The following is a 9,869-nucleotide window of genomic DNA, read 5'->3' as shown; positions in this document are numbered from 1 at the left end:
TTCCTATTTTAGAGAAGGTATATGATTATTCTTACCCCATTTCTATCTCAGGGCTCTGTTGTGAGAAACAGCATAAAACAGTTGAGCTTCTATATCTGGCAGTGCTTTTTGAATGGTAAGCATTATTTAAGTGTAAAATAGGATTAGTTTCATTAAGTCAAAATTGGCCATGGAGAGAGCAGTGGCTTGGAAGACAGAGGGGGTCATGCCGTGGTTCTAAGCCAATGTGCACTGGAATGGTTGATAATTAGCTGTGCAACTTCTGTGAAAGGAGTGTACTGCCTTGGTCCAAATGGCATAATGCTTCACCAGGGGAGAGACCAAAGACTGTCTGGGAAAATGTTCTTCCCTCTCCAGCAAAGCTCTCGCTGGATCAATTACAATTAGATGGATGTAGATATGTGACTCTCCATCTGCCACCACCTGAGCTTTTAAGGGGGAAAAAAGGCATTTATAAACTTCTTTTTCAAAGTCTGGGTTGGATCAATTAGTATTAACCCTGCCTGTGCCCAAACCAAGAAAACGTAGTAAGTGGATGGTTGCTTTTCTTTGTTTAGTTATTGGGGTTGGGGGGAGGGTCTCAGTTTCAGGCATGGCAAAGAATGAACACATGTGCTGGAGACAGCAATAGAGGAGACGTTTGGGGGACGCTGAAGATGGCTGGTCTAGAGGGCGTTATGAAGAACCTGACCTCTCTTTTGGGTCATAATCAACTTGCCTCCAAACCCCAGATACTCTCTTTTGCTGTATCAATAGCCTCCAGCTTAGTAATGACTACGGCATGAGCTTTCTGAGGCTGCCATCACAAATTACCATAAACAGTTCTGGAAGTGAGAATTCTCCAATCTAAGTGGTGCCAGGGCCACACGGTCTCTGGGAGCTCCAGGGGTGAATCCATTCCTTGCCTCTTCCAGCTTCTGGTGGCTGTCCTGGCTGGCATCCTTGGGGCTGTGGCTGTATCATTTTAATCTCTGCCTCTGCCTTCATATCTCATTCTCCTCTGGGCGTATGATGGACTTTCCTCCACCTCACCCTTCCCAGGACACAGATTCCTGGATGGTCCACAATGCTTTCCTCAAGTCAACGTCCTTCACCTAATCATCCTGGGAAAGACTTTCTTCAAATATGATGGTCTTCACAGGTTCTGTGGGACAGAACCCAGACATATCTTTGGAGGGTGGCACCCTTCTACAAGCTACAATTATGGAAAAGACTTTAATGTGGAATATAAATCAGTTCAATCATTCTGATGAACAATTTGACATTTTTACTTTATTTTAAAAAATCTTCATCAAGTGCCTACCGCATGCTGGCAATGTTTCAAGGCCTTTCATCAATAAAAATGCAAGTACCTATGGTTTGTTAATTTTACTGCTTGGAATTTCCCTGTTTATAAAAAAAAAGGATTTTTTAGCTGGCTGCTGATGGTAGTCTTGTTTGTAGGAGAATAACAACTAAGATAAAACCAAAGAGCCCATTAAAAAGGGATTTGTTGGGAAATCACACCATGCCCACATTATTAAAAAGAATTGGTTATTAAAAAGTATTAGGCATATATTGATATGGAAAATATAGTAAGTGATAAAGTAAATATAGAATAAATACAGAATCTTTATTAAAATAAATAAGTAAAAATAAGCATCTCTACAGATAAACATATTGGTGTATGCATAAACTTTGGGGGGCAGTGAGAAATCATAGGGAACTGGTAATAGGGATTACCTTTTTTCATTTATTTTTACACATTTTTAAGAATATTTTTTAAAGTTTAAAGCGTTGCCTGGGTGGTTCAGTTGGTTAAGCATCTGACTTTGGCTCAGGTCATGATCTCACGGTTCGTGGGTTCAAGCCCCGCGTTGGGCTCTGTGCTGACAGCCAGCTCAGAGCCCGGAGCTTGTTTCAGATTGTATGTCTCCCTCTCTCTCTGACCCTCCCCTGTTCATGCTGTCTCTCTCTCTCTCAGAAATAAATCAAACATTAAAAATTTTTAAATAAAGAGTATTTTTTAAAGTTTATTTATTTGTTTTGAGAGAGAGGGAGAGAGCACAATAAACAGAGGAGGGGCAGAGAGAGAAAGAAAGAGGGAGAGGGAGAGAGAATCCCCAAGCAGGCTCCACACTGTCAGCTCAGAGGCAGACACAGGCCTTGAATCAAGGAACTTTGAGATCATGACCAGACCCAAAACCAAGATTTGGATGTTTAACAGACTGACCCCCCAGGTGCTCTAGGAATGACCTTCTTAGAGAAAGTCTGGAGGAGAAAGGGAAATGCAGAGATGCTACACTTGATTTTAGTCCAAAGGCCGAGAAGCAATGGGAAATGCAGAGATGAAGGGTTACTTTTCTTTCATCTTACTTTTCTTTCCATGGTTTTACAGACTGTTGAATTTCCTAACCTGGCACATATGTTATTTTCATTTTTTAAATAATGCAATCAGGGATTAGCTGGTAATGAGAATGTAGGACAGTCATTTCTTTTTCTAATACTTTATTTTGGAATTTTATAAAAAGTCTGCGGCTTTTCTTTCAAATCAACTTGAAACTAGGTTCAGCTCTTTGTGTGCCGGGGATAGCTTCCTCCTTGATTTGTATAATTACTGGCTCTTCCACCTGGCTCTTTTTCTCTTTGAGAAATCGATTATTCTCAAGTTAGGTCTTCAGGACTTAGCAGCTAAACCTCTTAACTTTTCTCTCTTGATTTCTAACCCAGTGAATTATTGTTCTGTCTTTTCAGAGAGTTCTTCTACCTGGTCTTCCGGGTCACTAATCTGAGTTTCAAGAGTGACCACCCTACCTTTCAGCCCAAAGACTGATTTTTTAAGTTTTAAAATTATATTTTTAGTACCAGGAAGAGGTGTGTGTGTGTGTGTGTGTATGTGTGTGTGTGCATGGAAGGTGTGCACATGTGCACACTACACATGATTCTAAGTCATCTTGGTCCTGTTTGTGTTGAAATCGTGTCTGCCTCAATTCCATAGAGGTCTGTTCTGAATATTTTCTTTTTCTTCCTCAAGGTTCCTGGCTCCCTTAGACTCTTGGGTCCCTTGAGCTTCTTGTCATTTGCCTATCTGCTTTGGGGCTGAGGCTGAGGAACTGTGGGCTTTCTGAGCAGCAGTGGGGGCATTGATGTCACTCTGTCTATGAGCTGACGGTAGAGCAGCAATAGGCCATCACCTCCCTCATGACACCAGGGCTTCCCCTGGCCTCTCAGTTCCAGGGACAGAGGGACCTTATTCCATGTCCTTTGAGTACCTCTCTGGGTGTCCAGAAGACATGGCATCCCCTGGTTGGGTAATGTCCTGCTCTCTCTGGCAGTGAGGAGGGGGCCAGGAGTCTAACCTCCAGGAGTGGGACCCTTTCATTCAGCATTATGCAGTAGTGCTCTCGGAGTATCTTTAGTTCTCTTGTTCAGTGGGGAAAAGTCTTCAGATTTTCAGTCACTCCCTCCATGCCTTATCTACATTCAATCTGAAGCTGCCACAGCCATGACCTCCAGTCATGACCCCTAGCCAACTTATAGACGTAGGAGTCTAGACTCCAGGAGCAGACAGCCTAGCTGAGGCCAGCCTAGATCAGCCAGCCTTTAGCTAGCCCTCAGTCATGTGACCTACAATAGTAAATCATTGCTGTTTGAAGCTACTCATTTGTTACACAGCAAGAGCTAACTGATATCAGAAAGCAGGTGGGATATTATTTTTTTATATTTCTCTCTATATTAAAAAAACATACACAAATAAGTAAATTGAGACTGGGGTGCCTAGGTGGCTCAGTCAGTTGAGAGTCCGACTTCAGTTCAGGTCATGATCTCGTGGTTCGTGGGTTTGAATGAGACCTGCATTGGGGTCTGTGCTGACAGCTCAGAGCCTGGAGCCTGCTTTGGATTCAGTGTCTCCATCTCTCTTTGCCCCTCCTCCACTTGTGCTCTCTCTGTCTGTCTCTCTCTCAAATATAAAGAGACATTAAGAAAATAATAATAAAAAATAAAAATTGAGACCAAAGAAAATATTTAAAAGGTGAGAGAGATCTGATATAATTCCATGAAGATGAAATTATAGGGCTTAAGAATTTAAAAGGATTATTGGACTGTATTTTGCTCCAAGGTAGGAGCCATGACCCACCCAAAATTCCATGCTGTAGCACCTGGCCCAAGAGAAGGCCCTCACAAACAGTGATTAAATAAATTACTCTCAAAATATTCCTAGGCAAATCCTTGAGAAGAATTTCCCCTACAACATTTTTCAGTGTTGACCCTGGGTCTGATTAAATATCTTCATGATGGGGAACTCACTACTTACCAGGAAGCTCTTCCTTTGTGGAATAACAATAATTATTAGAATTATTTTATTAGAGCAAGGAGGAAATCTAGTTGACACTGTTAAGTCTAAGCTAAATAATTCAAAAACATGTTTTTTCCTTGTTAAGAAACCCCTTTGGATGAAATGGGCATATTTTCACTAGCTGATAAGAAAGGTACTGTGAGCCACAGCATCTGCATAATTGCTTCCATTCATTATTGTTACCTTATATTTCATCCAGCTCCAAAATTATACTCCTTCATCTATAATAAATGATTTACTTTCAGTTGGAAAAAGCGAAATGATCCCTTTGGATCAAAATTACCTAAGAATGTAATTAACTGTAACTCATTGTGGTAGCTCATCATATTAACTCTCTTTGGATGGCTCTAAATAAGAGGAATTGGCAGTTTTATTGTGTTCTTGATGTATTGCAAAAATTGCTTACTAGGACACATGACTACAAGGCCAGTCCAGAGACTCCATTGGATCCAAAACAAATTTAATTTGTGTTTATTGTAATGAACAATAACATTAGACTTAAACAGCTCCTATTTAGCATTATGCAGTGTTTTAACAGACACCAACCTACCTGATTATAGGTAACACTTAAGGATAAAGACTGTCAGTTGAGTTCTTTACCTCTCCCATCCTTTTAGTGTTAAGAAGTCTTTACTCAATTTCTATAAAATGATTACTAAGACATCTAATGCATAGTGTTTGAGAAAAGTCATCAGTTGTATTTATTATAAATACTACTACTACTCATATTTTTCCTAGCTGCTGGTGCTATTGCTGTTATCAGCAGTGTGAGTTTTCTTGCTCACACAATCTGCTGGATCCTCAAACTCCTCCCTACCAGCACTTTCAGGCTCTCCTTCCAGGACAGAATTTGGTTGTTTTAATCTAGTCCAAGAAATATTGTAGCTATAGCTTCTTGCCTGACTTCTAAGGTCAAAGGTAATTGAGGCTTCGCAGAGAGGGCTAGGTAGAATGCCAAAGGCTTCATTATTTTAGCCCTGGGCTCCTCTGGCTTGACTATAGAGACTGAAGGAGTCCATGGGCTGGTGGTATAAACATAATTAATTGGGTAAAAGCCAAATCCATCAAGCAAGAAGGGCAAACTCAACAATTTCAGGACTGAAATGATCCAATACTTATGGCTCGTCTTCTTTGTTGTGTTCCAGCATCAAGCTCCATGCTTGTGGCTCATGGTGACTATTTCTTAAGTGAATATGGAATTAACAAAAGAAGGTGAGGTTTCCTATCAAACCAAAGGAATGTTTCCATGCTTAATTCAGCCCAATGGAGAGTTAACTAGATGGCAGGCATGTTCCATTCCCTGTTCGATTTATATGGTTTTCAGCTTTCTTCCAGACCCAGGGTATTCTCAAGTGTCACCGTGATACGGCAATTAGAAATCTTAGCCATTGGCCCCTGTTTATCATGCAGGGCTGCCGAGTACCTGGTGCAGATGCTGCCATTCTGCATGTGGGCCATGGTAGACACTGTACATTGACTGCAGCATGCCTTTGTGCTGAGTGTGGCCGCACCTGGTGGTAGACCTGGAAATGTACCACCCTATTCCCTTTAGGGAGGGTTTGCTGTCCAGCTTCAGGGAGTGTGGTGAGCAGCATCTTTGAGGTCAGCCTCAGCTGCAGAGAAACCCCTGCTGGGAAGTCGTGCCGTTTCCAAGTCATGCCACTGACGATGCCCGGTGGATGGCTAGGGGAGTGGGTGATCATAAGCCCAGCCGTTCCAGTGCACTCAGGCAGCTCTGATGGGAGAGAGTCCACACCCCTCCCTTGCATCCCCAGGTTGATTGAGGCTTTGTCAGGCTTGTTTTGTGCTTCGTCTTCTCCCTCTGCCCCTTCCTGCTTCTTCTCCCTTCTCGTCATAGCTTTTGATCCCTGATAAGCATCTCATACCCGAAGCCTGTTTCAAGATCTGTTTCCAGAGAACCCGACCCGGCAGTCACCACCACTGGCTTGGAGCTGACGGGTGGAATTCAGCTCATTTTCCATGCCTGTTTTTCCTAAGGCCAATGCTCACTGATAGGTTGTATAATCGAGATACTCAGAACATTACAATAATTTCTAAAGACAAGCAAGCCCAAATTCTCCTTTGGCCCGCCGGCCATGGAGAATACAGCCAAGTGTCAGTGGGTGATCTGACTCACTTGAGCAAAAGCACATACCTTCCTTCAAAGCATTCAAATAATCCCCTTCATTGTCTAAGACAGGGCTTCTCAGCCTTGGCACTATTGACATTAAGGGGCTGGGTAATCCTCTGTTGTTGGGGGCTTTCCTGTGTGTTGTAGGATGTTTAGCAGGCCCTGGCCTCACCCCTAAATGCCAGCAGTCCCATCCCCCACCAGATGTGACAACTGAAGATGTCTGGAAGCATTGCCAAATGTCTCCCTGGGGGCAAAATCTACCTGGCTGAGAGCCAGTCATCTAAGAGTTTGCCTGGGAAGTTAGCCACCCGGTAAGGGAAATGAACCCCTTCCAGCATGTTTTGAAACACCCCTTCTCCACAGGCTTTGATCCTCATTCCAATGGGGGGCAACGACTCTCTGAATTAATCATCACCGCAATGGAAGAGAGGTGGATGACTCCCCTGTTTTCTAGTTAAAGAGGCTGAATTCCTGGGAAGGCTTCTGCCTTCTGTGCCAAATCTCTCAGGACTATCCCCCAACTCCCACACCCTGGTCTTTGGAGGCGTCTGCCACCCCCAGGCGCTTGTCGTCCTAGGTGGCAGTTTCTGTTTACATACCAGGGAAGGCTGCATTTCTGGCCATTTGAGAGCACCCAGGGCTGGTTTTCTGTCCCCAGCGCTAATTCGCCACATGAAAGGAGCAAAGTCATCTACTTAAAAAGCAAATGGAACAATGGGTTTCCCCAAGGAACTTCCAAAAATAATTAGCACTGAAATATCATTGGAACATTCGGGATCAGATGTGAGGGTCCACATGTGTGCGCAGACTTATTTACTTTAAAATTTTCACTTTTTCTCTTTTTCCACATAATATTCAGAAAATAATCTTCTGGACCTCTTTCTTCAGCACATGCAAATGAAATATAAATTTTATAATGCAAAGAGGACTGTAATGTGACATCGTTGTGTTATTCTCTTTACTTATAAATACAGGCTGAGCCCGTATTTTTTGTCTTTACTTCCCCTTTCTTTGGTGATGACTGTCCCTTCATTTACAATGCAGCATTCTGAAAGAGAAAGACTTTTCTCAGACCTGCCCTACCTCTGATTTTTCAGAGGGAACAAGTAAAGGTTGGGATTGTGCGATATGCTGACCCCACTCCCACCCACAGATTCCCACTCCTGCCTCACCCCCACCAGCTCTGGGGACGGCGTGCTAACTCCGACTCCCTTCACAGCCTCGTCTAGAGAAATTGAAGGCTGAATCCTGAAGGAAATCTCTGCTGATAATACAATAGCTGCACAGGGAGCTTCAAAATAACATCTGCAGCGGTTAAGTGCATAGCACGTTAAAGCCGCTTACATAATACCTATCAATCTATAGGATTTACAAGGTAATAGAAAACTTTTCTTACAAAATCAAACTTTTCCTGTCTTTCAAGGTAAAGTTTTTTTTATTTTTATTTTTTTTATTTCTAGGAGAGAGAGAGAGACAGCGTGAGCAGGGGAGGGTCAGAGAGAGAGGGAGTCACAGACTGAAACAGGCTCCAGGCTCTGAGCTGGCAGTCAGCACAGAGCCCGACGCGGGGCTCGAACCCACGAACTGTGAGATCATGACCTAAGCGAAAGTCGGACGCTTAACCGACTATGCCACCCAGGTGCCCCTCATGGTAAAGTTTTTAATAAAGATGTTCTGCCCTGGCCTTTGGGAGTGCACTTGCAGCGGGAGGGGAGGACTAGAGAGAGATGCCTACATTTTCCGGGGGGCACTGGGGACGTATGGCTTCAGTTGCCGGCCAGCAGTAGATTATTATTAATTAGTCCTGTGACCTTGGGCCAATCACTTCCTCTCTCGGGGTCTCTACTTCTTCCTCTGTACAAACACTCTTTTTTTTTTTTAAACCAAATACATATTTGGCTCTTACTCTGAGCCAAGCATAGTCTGGTGCTATGGAAATGGCATAGGACAGCTGTGTTCTGTGTCCTCATGGGGTTTACTGTCTAGCATCAAGCTGTCCCACTATGAGGACCACAAGCCACATGTGGCTATTGGACACTTATACTGTGGCTGGCCCAAACTGAGTCATGCTGTAGGTATAAGCTACCCACTGGATTTTGAAAACTTAGTATAGAAAGGTAAAACATACCTTTAGTAACTTTTTATATCCATAACATGTTGAAATGGTCCTATTTTGGATATTGAGTTAAATAGAATATCTGAATGAAGTTAATTTCTTCTGCATCTTTCCATTTTTCAACTGCAAGAACATTTAAAGTGATATCTATGGCTTGCATTTTAGCTCTCTTAGGCAGTGCTGATCTAAAGGGGCGAGGCAATACATATCATGTCCACATGCGGTTATGCTGTTGGAACGGTGCTGGAGCTTAGGAAGAAGGTTCTGCTCTGAGGACAGCCAGTGGGGGCTTGTGACCTTGTCGGAGGGGTTCGCTGAAGGAGGCGGAAGAGTGAGTCAGGTGAAGAGGAAGAAGAAGGACCTCCCTGGACAAAAGATCAGCAGATACAAATTGGCAAGTTTGAGGAAGAGAAGGAGGGCTTCGTGTGGCTGGAGTTGAGAGGGAGAGGATGTGGAGAGAGGTGGGGGAGGGCCGCCGGCCCATGTGTTCCTGACGAATTGTTCTGGGAGATGAGCAGAGGGATGGCATGATCTGTGCATTAAAAAATCAAATGGTTCTGGCTGAAGAGTTGGCATAATCCTTAGGGAAATGGACGGATCCAGTTATCTCCCTGGTGGTATTTTGGGCAGGATCTTGCCAAGGTTCCTTCCCAGGTGAAGCTGTCATTATCGCTGACCTCAGGAACTGACTAAAGTCGGGGAGACAGAGCCACACAAAGCTCCCTCCATAACACAGGGGAGGCAGCTTTCTAACAAGGGGCCCAGGAGAACTTGAGGAGCCAGATTGAGTTGGGCCTGGAAGACGGTGTAGGATTTCATGAGCAGAGAAGGGAGGGCAGGCTCTTCTAGGTAATAAAAATAGCTGCCAGGAGACAGCGTGAGTTACTGTATTCCAGATTCTTTACAGGTGCTCCACAGGCATTGTCTCAATGTTTAAGCAACCGTGTACGGTAGGCACTGTTATCTTCATTTCACAGATGACACTGACATTTGGGGGTGAAACGACACGTCTCGTCTACACACAAATAGTTGTTGCACCATTGTAGTAAACAGTGGGCCAAAAATTGGAGCATAAGTTGGTCTGACTCCAAAAGCCCTGCATTTCAAATGTATGTTGAAAAATAAAAGTCGAATACCATGTGTTTTCTTTGTTTTGTTTTTTGTTCTTTACATTTTAAGAAGTGTTTCAAAAATGACATTTAGCCAATGTGCCAATGTGCCAGCCTGTGAGTGTATAGTGGTTATGAGCACAGAGGCTCTGGCCAGACTTTCTGGGTTTAAAT

The sequence above is a fragment of the Crocuta crocuta genome, unplaced genomic scaffold (assembly GCF_008692635.1).
Source record: "Crocuta crocuta isolate KB4526 unplaced genomic scaffold, BGI_CrCroc_1.0 scaffold213, whole genome shotgun sequence".
NCBI classification, from domain to species: Eukaryota; Metazoa; Chordata; class Mammalia; order Carnivora; family Hyaenidae; genus Crocuta; species Crocuta crocuta.
This window is presented reverse-complemented; position numbering follows the sequence as displayed.